Genomic DNA, 13222 nt, shown 5'->3' with positions numbered 1-13222 from the left:
TAATAAAAAAGGTATTGAAAATGGTGATTTCGTTTTATCAAAATCTAAAACTGTACCTCTGCCTTACTATTTTCTGGCTTTCTTCTCTGTAAGAAACCGCCGAAAGCAATTTGTTTTCAGTTTCTGCTTTCTTTCTTTATCCTCTCACGTAATGCTTCTCTGGTTGCTTTCTCTGGATGTTAATTTGAAATTTGAATGCAACGGTTGCTCTCCATTAATTACAAACAAAACTTGTACGCTGGAAACAAATATACATATTATTTTATAATGTATAAAGTACACAATAGGTCACTTAAATATTCTCAGAAGATCATTTTGGTCACTAAATTTTCAAAAGTTACAATACGACTATAATTTTTTTATCGAATTATTTGTAAAATTATCAGATTATAACAGTTAAAAAAAGTAGTTATTATTTTATAATCTTTCAATAAATTTAATAATATATACAATATTTTCTTAAAATTTAGTGACCGAAACGATCATTTTAGTAAGTTCAATAGACTTTAACGTAGTTTACCCTTTTATAATTGATTCTTATCCTCCAATTCTCCAGCGAATTGGATCTGCTTTTTTCTTTATAACACATCAAGTCATAATGGAAATATATATACTCCTTCAAGGGTTTAGATCTGAAGCGATAAAAAATTTATATGAAATATATTTAAAATACAGAAATTTAAATTATAAATATGTGTATTTATTATAGAAATAATTTAAATTTAATATGTTAAATAAAATAATAATAATAATTCTTATAAATTTAATATTCTTTTTCTTTTTACAAGTAAAACTTAAGATGATAAATCTTTGATTTGACTGGCATAATAGTAAAATTTAGGATAATCGTTATAATACATATTTCTTTATGATTTTTTTTAGGTTTCTATTTTATCAAATAAAATAAATTTATATATGTTTATCGGATCGGCCAGATCAAATCAAATACAAGATTTTACCTTAAAATTCAGATCGAAATCAATTCAAATGAATTTTCCTTAAATTCAATTCGAATTTAAAATAAAAAAAGATTATATTAATCGAGTCAAAATGATTAAAAATTTAATCCAACCAGCACCTTACTATCTCTAAATGGGCATTTTACTAAAATATACCCCATTTAAAATAACTTTCATTGTAATAAACGTACACGTAAACGTAAAGGGATTTTTGTAAGATTTTTTTTTCTACACGACGTTTTTACAAAAAGACCAGAACACTTAAAGTTGAACTAAAATGAAAAAAGATGCAAATTAGAATATGAAAGAAAATTATATGAATTCTATCTAAAAAAGAATAAACATGTGTGATGCATGTTAAAGATATGTAATTGCACCAGTCGAGTGGTAACACACGTGTATTAACCTTATATTAAATCAATCAATAAAAAATATTTAAAAAATTATATTTAATCACTTGAAAACTTGTATATTTGAACAAACATTGTTTAAATATGTGGATTTTCAAATGTTTAAATATAATATCTTGAGCATATATTTATTGATGATTGAATTTAAGATTAATACATACGAATTATAGTATGCCATGACTCATACTTATACAATTATTTGTCTTTAATACGAGTCGCACGTACTTATTTATTTTAGATAAAATTTGTATGATTTTTCATATATTTAGCTCGTGATTTCTTTCTCTTTCATTTAAATATAACGTGTTAGTGTTACTGTAACATAAGCCATCTCTTGTATGAAGAGGGTAATTAAAATTAAGTAATTACGTAGTTTTCATATTCTTACCAAAAATAAAATACTAGATATAAGTAGAATTTTATCTTATGGGACGAATTTTTAAAATTTTAAAAGAAACGAACTTATAAATTTTAATGTCAAAACATATTTTCAATAAAAAATATCTGAAAAATATCTAAAATATCTAAAAAAATATCTATGAATATTTAAAAATATCTAAAATATCTCATTCACCTCCTTGATCTCACTGGTTGAGAATCTATTAATCGACGGTCGGTGGAGACAACAAGACGTGCCGCATTGGTCTCTAAGTACGTCTCGGCCATGCCGACGCATTAAAGGGCTAAAAAAAGAATGGTAGTCGTGGCCCAACGAGCATGCCACACATAAAATAATCCTCCCAATGTTTATTTTTATTATATTTATTATGCGTTTTATTATCGATAACGACGGTTAATTGGTTCTAAAATAAAATAAAATATAAATATATTTTTTTTTTGTAAAAATCTATTAAGTTAACCATAAAAAATTAGTATATGTATAATTATTGATCGAGTCAAATAAAATTAGAAACTTTTTTTTATTGAAATATCATCTTAATGAAATTATTTTCGAGATTAACATTTGATTTGATCAAGTTCAAAATTCACATTTGGATAGCTCAAAATCGGTATGTTTAATCATTGATTTTTTAAACCTTATATTGCTTATATACGAAGTTTTTAACTGATATTTGGATAATAAATTAAAATTTTTAATATAATCTATTTTAGTATTAGTATGAGATAATTATAAGATAATATATATTTAAAATAATTTAATTATTTAATAATAAATAATTAAATATTTTTTTATAGATATTATACTCGAATTAGAAACAACGAGAAAAGAATTTAGTACCATTTGACTAAACGGCGAAACCGATAGAAGTAGTGGGGTCGTGTTGGGAAGCAACAAGGGAAAGAATGCAAGGCGTGGCATGTTCTCGCGAAGCTTCGTGTCTCTTGTTTTGTCTAATGAAATATTGTTTGAAGAAAACACAATCGGTTACAAGAAGGAAACGTGTTGATAACCTTTTCTTTATAGTTGTTATTCTTTTTTTGTTACGAATATAATTGTTATTTTTAGTTTAATGGTAAATATATAATCTATTAATTGATTAATTATATTAAATATAATAGAATTTTATTATGGAATGATTTTCTTAATTGAATTTGTTATATTTATGATATCAAAATTTGAATCTCTTGTTTCACTTAAGAATTTGGTGTCTAATTCCACTAAATCAATTGATTATTAATTGATTAATTATATTAAATATAATAGAATTTTATTATGGAATGATTTTCTTAATTGAATTTGTTATATTTATGATATCAAAATTTGAATCTCTTGTTTCACTTAAGAATTTGGTGTCTAATTCCACTAAATCAATTGATTATTAATTTTATTAATTATTAATATATAGATAGAGGACTCCTAAAAAACACTAATGGTTTTACTCGTCACATGCTTTATGGTAGGAAAAATAGGATTGATACTTTGAGATATCTTCTAATGCGTGATCGGTCGAAATTTTTAATAATATAATACTATTTTTTATACAAAATTATTATGAAATATTTGAGATTTCATCTCTCTATTTTTATAAAATAACTTAGGAGGGGAGATTATATGATCCAGAAATTTATGTGAGGTCTCTTCGAGACGTTCTTTGATATCAATTACATGATAAATAGAATATTATATGTTCAGAATATTTTTTAGTTATTGATAACAAACACACAGGGATGAACTTAGAAGGGATGGGGGCGGTTGTCCCCTAAAAATTTCAAATTCATATATATTTTAGATATTTTATTTATATTTTCTATTGAAAATATGTTTTGGCTCTCCCCTAAAATTTTATAAGTCATTCTTTACTTAAAATTTTATAAGTTCGCCCATTCAAACATAAAATCATGTGTCCATCCCTGAACACACACTTCAAAAGAATAGTACTCTTATATTATTAGAACGTTCAATAAATTTAAAAATTATATCTTTTTGATTAAGCTAAAGGTAATTATAAAGTAGTATATGTTCTTAGTATTCTCAACCATTTGACAATGAACGCTCAGTCACCCTTACAGTCGTTGGTGCTCATACTCATGACCTTTAGGAATAATAACAATTTCTTTAACCACTGAAGTAAGTTACTTCATGCTAAAAATTCTAATATTTGATTGTTGAGAATTCTAATTGGTCACATAATAAAAAAAATTTATTGGTTCGGTTGAAAGGAAAGCTAACAAGGGTACCGATTGAATTGTTGAGGCAGGGATGCGCCTTGCATCCATTGATTAAAGGGTGTAACTCTAATTTTAGCCCCTCTTAAACCTGAAAATTTCAATATACTTTTTATCCTCTAAAAAAGGGGAAAATTCAATTCTGGCCCTTAAAAACAAATAGTTTGAAATTATTTTTATTATTCTATAAAGTAATCTTTTTGTTCTCTTGTTTTGATTCTATTCGGCCTCCCTAGTCCCTACATTAGACATAAATATGTATATTCAACAAAGTATTCAAATCTTCTTGTTCACCAAAGTCTTTAATCTTAATCCTTTAGCAACGAATATGAACAAGGAATTGATTCTTCGAATAATTTCAAAAGTAATATACTAAAAAGGAAAAAGATGGAATTATCTCCTTTTAAAATGTCAACATTTTACTGCATTCTATGTAACCTAAAATCTACATCACTTGATAAACATTCATTTCAAGTATTTGATTTTGATTCGGATTTTCATGCTTTCGAACCTCCTCACTTTCCCTAGCACGCAATTATCTTAGTGTAAGCGATATATTCCCAGGTTTATGAGAGGTCTAGGTGTGCGGATGTTAGGACCAAGCGATGACACAATGTCTCCTTGGGAGAAATACTCAAGGACACATGTTCTCGTATCACTTGTGACCGAGTTGTTCAGTTAGACACTACTATTCGTTAGGTCTCATTGAGTCCTTCATTCAAAAGTTCTTGTTCCCTACGAGATCATAAGACGACACTATCCAGAAAATCCTGAAATAAAGGAGATATGAAGTGTTGATTGTTTGGGAAGGTTCTTTTCAAGTATCATCCAGCTTAATGACTGAGTAACTAACTTAAATTCTTGAAATTTATGGGGTTTAGTTTGGTGCAACAACAATGATATCGAGAAAGCTGAAGTCAAGATTTTTGTTTTGGGATGAGATAAAATTAAAAAAAGGGACAAAGCTAAAATTGTTTGTTTTAAAGTGTCTGAAATTGAATTGTTAATTATTAATAGGGACTAAAAATATAATTTATTTGGTAAACTAAAAGGTTAAAAGGATTAAATTAAAGTAGTAAAATTTTGAAAGGGCTAAAACTGAAATTGTACCAATGGAGCCAAATCCTACTTCTCTTTGGATTAGATGTTGACCACAACTTGGCTAATATAGAAAGAATAAAAGAATCCGAAGAAATTGAAGTCGGCATCGTCATCAACTTCTCTGTGTTCTATGTTGAGATTTGTGTTAACATCGTCAGTTTCCGAAATGCAGGGGGGAAATGGCGAAGCACATCAGTTCACGCTTCATAGGCAAGTTTGCTTGTTTCAATATCCTAAGAAACAGATTCCCTCAAAGATCTGTGTGAAAACACAAAATAATCAAACATTTTCGAGTTCGGGGGTGAGTGGATTCAAACTATTGACTTTTATGATTAAATCGAGTTTTGTCAAGTTTCGGAGTCCGGGTTGAAACTGACACATCTAGGATAGACACATGGATGGAGATACATAGAGATTGCGAAGAGCTCCGACACCTGTCAAAATGTGTCAAATTAAGTCATGGTTTCTTCCAATATTTTAGATTAAATATTTAATGAATCTCTATCTATTTAAACTTTAGCGATTGTCCATATTTGATCCTAATTCCGTCATAGATGGAAGTAAAGAACATAATTTTCATATTATAAAGATTTTTAATATATATATAAGTGAAGACCTCGTTAAAAATATTTTACATGATTGCTAAAACACCATAAGATATACCAGAAATCAACAAAAAAAAAAGAAAAAGATTGTCTTAAATTTTATTAATAAAAGAATAATACAAAATCAAAAATTACAACAAAAAATTTTCAACACAATAGATACAACCACAAAATGAGAAAGAAAAACCCCAACCCTACTTCCTAACTTAGTCAATTCCAGACTTTGCTAAAACGTCTGCCTCTAAGTTAGCTGACCTAGCTATCCAGCGGATAATGCCTTACAAGTTCCTAATCTTATCCGCAATTTCTTTCGAAATTGAGGCATACAAGATAGGGCATTTATCCACTTCACAATCAATCGTCCCTTAGAGCACTATTTAGAAGATTCGAAGAACAATAAACCATGTTTAATGGCCTTCAGTTCCATAAAAGCAGAGGGATTCGAACCATCAACTTCTTGAAAATAACCCAACACTGTGCCATACTCATCTCTTAAAATCACACCCAAAACCACTAGCCTCCCAATTACTATTGACAACATCATCCACGTTTAGCTTTATTCTAACTCGCAAGAGAGGGGACCAGGAAAATTGTTTGGAGCAGTCTTTATAAATAGAGTGTGATTAGATTGGCATTACTTATAGTCGTCTTGCAAAATTACCTCCGTGAACCTATCAAATCGAGCCCGAGGAAACCGTTTAAGACCATATAAAAACTTCAACAACTTGCATACTTGCTAATTTCCAGATTTCATCTGTATTCCCGATAGATCTCGCATATAAACCTCTTCTTCAAGATTACCATTGAGGAATGCATTCTTGACATCTAGCTGATAAAGTATTCAATCCTCATTTACTGCTAAGGATAATAGTACTCTTATAGTATTGAGTTTCGCAACCAGAGCAAAAGTCTCTTGATAGTCTACTCCATAAGTCTGAGTGAACCCCCTTTGCCACAAGTCTAGCTTTATACCGCTCAACGCTGCCATTTGCCTTGTATATCACGGTAAAAACCCATTTGCAGCCAACTATTTTCTTGGCTTTAGGAAGGTCAACAATAACTCATATTTTGTTGCTTTCAAGGGCCTAAAGTTGTTCTTTTACCTCCTTCTTCCACTCAGGGCTTGTAAAATTCTTAAAACCAGATATTAGTTTTACCATAAGCAACAAACTTATTAATAGGATGAGTTGTACACCGTCGTACTCCCTTTCTTTGAGCAATCGGTAACTCACTATTATCAACCAAAACATCTAACTTACGCTTATCACCTTCTTCACTTTCTAAGGAATTTAAACCTGGTTCCGGTTCTTGGCAATGCACAGGATGTGTGGGGACTGGTAAGACATGTTTGGATCACCGTTTGTGTGTAAGAAGATCGGTTTGGAAAATAAAAGGTAACATAGATGAACTTGGTGTTCGAGGAGAACCCATCAGGTTAACAGTTTGGTGTAGGTCTTTAGTATCATGCATGGCAGTGATGTTAAGTGGTGTTTGAGTAGGTATTTCAGTGGTGGTTGAGTTTTGGTTGGTTTAGTGGGAGATAAGGTGATGGGTAGTTCTGTAACATCCGCAATACCGGGTTAGTGACCAAATTGTAAAGTTTCAGAATTTGGCGACTAAAGTATAAGAATGAAATAGTTCAATGATTATTGGATATATATGATGAAGGTTATTTAGTAATTATTAAAGGAAATAAAGGGCAAAAGGGTCAATTGACCAAGAAATGAATTAAAAATGGGATTGGTAAGGATAAATGCACGTGGAAAGGGAGAGAATTCTCCAGAGTTCTCTTCTCCTTTCTTCTTCTTCTTCACGTGGAAGCCAAGAGCCAAAGGTAAGTTTCTTTGTTTATAATTGAATTGTTGATTTTAAGGTTGGGTTTTAATTATTAGATGATAACTAAGCTTAAGGAAAGCTTAAATCATCTTAAAAGCAAAGGATGGTGGAGATAGGAGAGATTAAAGATTTAGAGTTTATAAATGAAATCTTGGAATAAAGTTCATTTCTTAAATTGGAAGTTAAATTTGACTTGTCAATGGTTAAATTAAGAGATATGAAGTGATAGAATGGGTTTTAGAACATGTTGGAAATTTAGTGTGATTCTTGAATGCCATGTAAATGATAGAATTTTGAGTTTAAAGAAGTGATTATGGAGTAGAAATGAGTTTAAGTATGTGTATGAAAATTAGGAATATTAAAGAGAGTGAAGTATGAAGTGTTGAGCTGAAAATGAAGTGATTTTCGAGCTAAAAATATGATTTCTGGGCAAGGGGAATCGGTACCCATTCAAGGGGAACCGATACCCCTTCAAACGAACAAAAATTTCCAGAATGTCATGAGGGAATCGATACCCCCTTAGTAGGGAACCGATTCCCCCTAAAGGAAAAATGTGAATATTGGTTTAATAAGTTCGTTTAAGTTGCTAGTATCCAACTACAAGGTGTAGGTATCTAATGATTGCCTCAAAATGTACATTTATGTAGATTCTGCGCGTAAAGCAATTCCGAAACATTTGGCAAGTAAGATCGATCAAGGGAAAGATAAGGGATTGGAATTGACTAGTGAGGCCAAGGTGAGTGCATACTAGTGATATGTAGTGTTTAATGGAAATAAGACTTGCGATGAGTCTATTTCCTAGAGTAATATGCATGAAGTCATGGACATGATTATGTGTGGTTATAATTATATGTGATTATCTGTATTACATTGATTGTATGTATGCATGACTAAAGATAATGATATGCTTTGTATATGCTATATGATTTATGTAAGACTTTATTTACTTTATTATGTAATAATGGAAGAACATGGAATAAGTTATATGATAGAGTCATAAGAAATGAAATGAACATGAGAGAATAAGATAATCAAGTATAAGTTATATGATATGGTATAAGTGATTATACGAGAAATGTTAGGAGACTCTAAGAGAATAGTATGAATTCGAGGGCATAAATAAGGATATATAAGTTATATAGGGAAGATTGATAAATTAAAGGAAACTATGGTTTATGTATTATAGTGAAGAGCTACAAAGTTTTATTAAAGAGTATTGTGGAAGTCATGAGAAATTGAACTAAATAAATAGATGGTTTATGTGAGTGGAAAAGGAAAATGATATAAAATAAGTGGAAATTATTTATAAGATAGCATGAGACTAATTGAACATGTAATATAAACTTTATAAAGGAGTACTTGGGTAAAATCATTATATGATACAATTATAGAGTATTACTATACAAATTATATTGAAATATGATATATGAGAATATGAGTAAGTTTATAGGATATTGATAGGGCATATAAGAATATATAAATGTATGATGATATAAAAAAGGGAATACAAAGAAATGGAGCATAAGGTAGATAATATGATATCAGTTATTATATATCTATATGATATATGTCATCAGGTAATATGAAATGACTCTGAAAATTGATATAAGCTATGAGAAAGTGTTCTAGGTGTTTCTATGTGTTATATGAAGCATATATGATCATATGTGAACAAGATATGATATGTATGTTTATATGAATATCTGAGAAATGATCTAAGCTATATGATATGATATATGTGATTATATGCACTTTGGGATATATGTTATATGACATGGATCTATGTAACTACGCGAGAAAGTATATAAGCTATGTGACATGTAAATGTGACTCATATGAAAATGTTCTATGAGTAATTGAACTATGTGTTATGTGAAATGATAAGTATAAAAGAAAATGCCCATGTTATGTGTCTTGAGAGCTAGGGGTATAGTTGGCATGCCAAGAGTCGAGGGTCTATGTGGTCCTTCGGGACATATATATATTCTTTGGAACATGTGTGAAGTCTGGTGAGACACATACTTGATCCTTGGCATATGTATATGATTCTTAAGGAATGATATGGGGTCCTTCGGGACATATATGTATTCTTTGGAACATGTGTGAAGTCTGGTGAGACACATACTTGATCATTGGCATATGTATATGATTCTTAAGGAATGATATGTGGTCCTTCGGGACATATATGTATTCTTTGGAACATGTGTGAAGTCTGGTGAGACACATACTTGATCCCTAGTTTATGTATATGATTCTTAAGGAATGATATGTGGTCCTTATGGACATTATTATATGGCACTACGGTGCAATTCTACGCGGCACTCCGGTGCAATTCTATGTGGCACTTCGGTGCAATTATACGAGCTATGGTGACAGTATAGTGCACAACCTCTATAGACTCACATATCTATAGTTCTCACATGTGTACATGGGCTTTGAAAAGAGAACATAGTTTGATATAATGATATGTGTATTTCTCGTGACATGGTAGAAGTGCATATATATCATGGTGATATGAGATGCTATGTGATATATGTATATGATGTGTGATATGATGTGTGCATGATATGATATATGTGTGATAGGGGTTATGGTATCTGTTACATAATATACATGAATATATGTTGATGTATATGTAAATGAGTTGTATAATTTGATAGCATAAAACAGTCATGCATGATTAGTGGGTATGAATTCCATTAGATGTGTTTTTCTTTATGCCTCACTAAGTCCTCGACTTAGCGTGTGAGTGTTTCACACGCAGGTTACAGAAAGTGAATATGGAAGCTGTGAGGAGCAATACAAGTCAGCATCTCCCTTACAATATTTCAGATCAGAAAATAGATGAGTTAAATGATTTTTGTTATTTTGAATATAATTGGCATGTACTAATTGATTGAGTTAAATATGTTCTGATCGATTTTGTTTATTGTGGTAAAATTATGTAACTAAACTGCTTTTACTCTAAGGAAAGTTTTAAATTTTCTTTGAATTTTGTCAAGAGTCAAAGTTTGAAAAGTCAATGTGACACCTCGGACTCATATCCGGGTCTGGTACGGGTTGTGGTGTTACAAGTTCAATATTAATCGGTAAAAGATGAAATTCACACTCACTCTCCCCCTAGATTTCATACTTAGAGAAAAAATGTTTATGTTCAAGGAATGTAACATCTATAGAAGTAAACAATTTCTGAGTAGAAGGGGAGTAACACCGATAACCCTTTTGAAGAGAATACTACCCAACAAAAACACACCGGATTGCCCGGGGATCAGGCTTAGACTTAGTGTGGTTATGATCATGAACAAAAGTAGTACAACCAAAGACACGAAGATGAACACTAATAGTGAATGGTTTAAAATTAAGGAAAAATTGGAAAAAAATATCCCGAGGACATTTAAAGCCAAGAGCTTTACTGGGCATGCAATTAATGAAATAAGTAGCAGTTAAGAGAGCCTCACCCTAAAGATATTTAGGAACATTAGTAGAAAAAAAAGGTATCCGGGTTACCTCAAGAAGATATCGATTTTTACATTCGGTGACCCTATTTTGTTGAGGTGTATCGACACAAGAAGTGAGATGGACAATACCTTTTTCCTAAAAGAAAGACCCTAACGAGCGAGAAAAGTATTCACTACCATTATCAAACTTAAAAATGACAATAGAACTATGAAATTTGTTCTTAATCATTTTATGGAAGTGCTTAAAAATGCTACCAACCTCAGATTTATCTTGCATGAAAAAAGTCCATGTAGTACGAAAATGGTCATCAATAAAAAAACTAACCAACGAACTCCATTTAAGTTTTGACACGAGAGGGAGCCCAAATGTCACTATATATAATTGAAAAAGGTTGGGAAGAGTGATATGGAGAATGATATGGACTGCGAATGTGTTTGACAAGATGACCAATATCACAAAAAAAAACAGGATTTTTATTTGTGAAGAGTTTAGGAAACAACTTTGCGAGATAAATAAAACTAGGATGACCTAACCTAAAATGCCATAAAACAATCTCAACATGCACATCAGTAGGATATGGAGACATCGAAACAAAAGAGGACACAATACTAGAGGTTGTTTGGGTTGGAACTGGAGGAGGGGCTTTAAGGATGTAAAGTCCACCACGACGCCTAGCACTGCCAATTACTATCCCCGAGCTCAAATCCTGAAATTCACAAAGATCATAGTTAAAACGGGAAGTTCAAGAAAAATCCGCAAACAATTTACTAACCAAAAGAAGATTACAAGTGAAATTCAGAACGTAAAGAACAAATGATAAAACAATATGTCGATTTATTCGAATAGAGCCACTGCCCGCAATAGCCGAAAGTGAACCATCAGTCGTTTGGACACTACAAGAGGAAACAACTTTATTAAAAATCTGAAAGAGTGTGAAATCGTCCGTCATATTATCGTTAGCCCCTGAATCAACAATCCAAGAAACAAAACCAAGCGAAGAAGATAATGGAGTAAAATTAGGGATACCTTCATGCACAATACAGACGTGTTTGGGCTCAAAAGAAAACTGGAATTGACCAAAAACCTGTTTGAATACCTTTAGCTGATGAGCCTCGGGAAGAACCTCGGAAGAGGTGGGAATGACCATTATGGTCGGGAGAAGACAAGGTAGGATAGAACCTAAACTGATACAATGTAGAAATAGAGTTTTCTGGAAATAAACTTGTATTCACATCAATGAGGAAAAGATACAACAGAGGTTTTGTTTTATACTAGTGATGATCAACTAGATAATTTAAAATTTATCTTTATCTACGAAGTAGACTACTAGAGTTAGTGATAAGGTAAAACACTATTATTTAAATAATAATAATCTAAAACATAAAATATCTCACAGTTGGAACAAAGAAAACATAGGTTTTATATCTCTATTTTATACACTTTAAGCTACAAGTCCACAAAATCTAAGCCTTTGTCGATATATAGGGTTAGCTAAATGAATCATATGAGGCCAACTCAACTCAGAGAAATATCTTCAGTAAGATCAATAAAGATAAAGTCATTTTTTACAGTTTCCAACAAAATAAAATTGTTTCCTGATATGGTCAGCAGTGGATACAACCTACTGTTTCTTCCTTGTGCACTTATTCCTAACTACACCTCCTCCACCATGCTCATTTTTTGGGAATGTTAATACTTAGCCATCCAACATTCAAAGTCATACGCATTGTTGGTCTCATAGTTGTTTCCATTTCATTTAACACTTGCATTTGTAATCTAGCTCAGGTGAAGACAGCACATCACTAACAACAAGACATAAATTTACAATTCAAGGATGAAGACTGGTTGGGTATGAAACTAAATACTATAAATGAAAAAAAGACATTATCTTAAATAAGAAAAGAATGATGAAAAAAGAAGCTGCAGAGAGTAGTAAAGAACAGAATATAGCATAAGGACTTTGTTAATTGCTAACAAATTTGGGTGTTTTCCATTGAAGGTAAAATTGGCAAAGGGTGAAACATACTATTTTAGCGAAAGCTATTTCATACATCAAGAGGAATGAAAAAATCTGCATAAACAATTCAAAAATGAAGGCAGGTTGAGGAAATAAATACCATAAATGAGAAAAAAAATGGCATTATCTTAAATAGAAAAATCAATGATAAAAAAAGATGCTGCAGAGAGTAGTAAAGATCAGAACATAGCATAAAGACTTCATTAA

Source organism: Hibiscus syriacus, unplaced genomic scaffold (genome assembly GCF_006381635.1).
Source record: "Hibiscus syriacus cultivar Baekdansim isolate YM2019G1 unplaced genomic scaffold, ASM638163v2 tig00111779_pilon, whole genome shotgun sequence".
NCBI classification, from domain to species: domain Eukaryota; kingdom Viridiplantae; phylum Streptophyta; class Magnoliopsida; order Malvales; family Malvaceae; genus Hibiscus; species Hibiscus syriacus.
The sequence above is the reverse complement of the archived record's forward strand: the minus strand, read 5'-3'. Positions refer to the sequence as shown.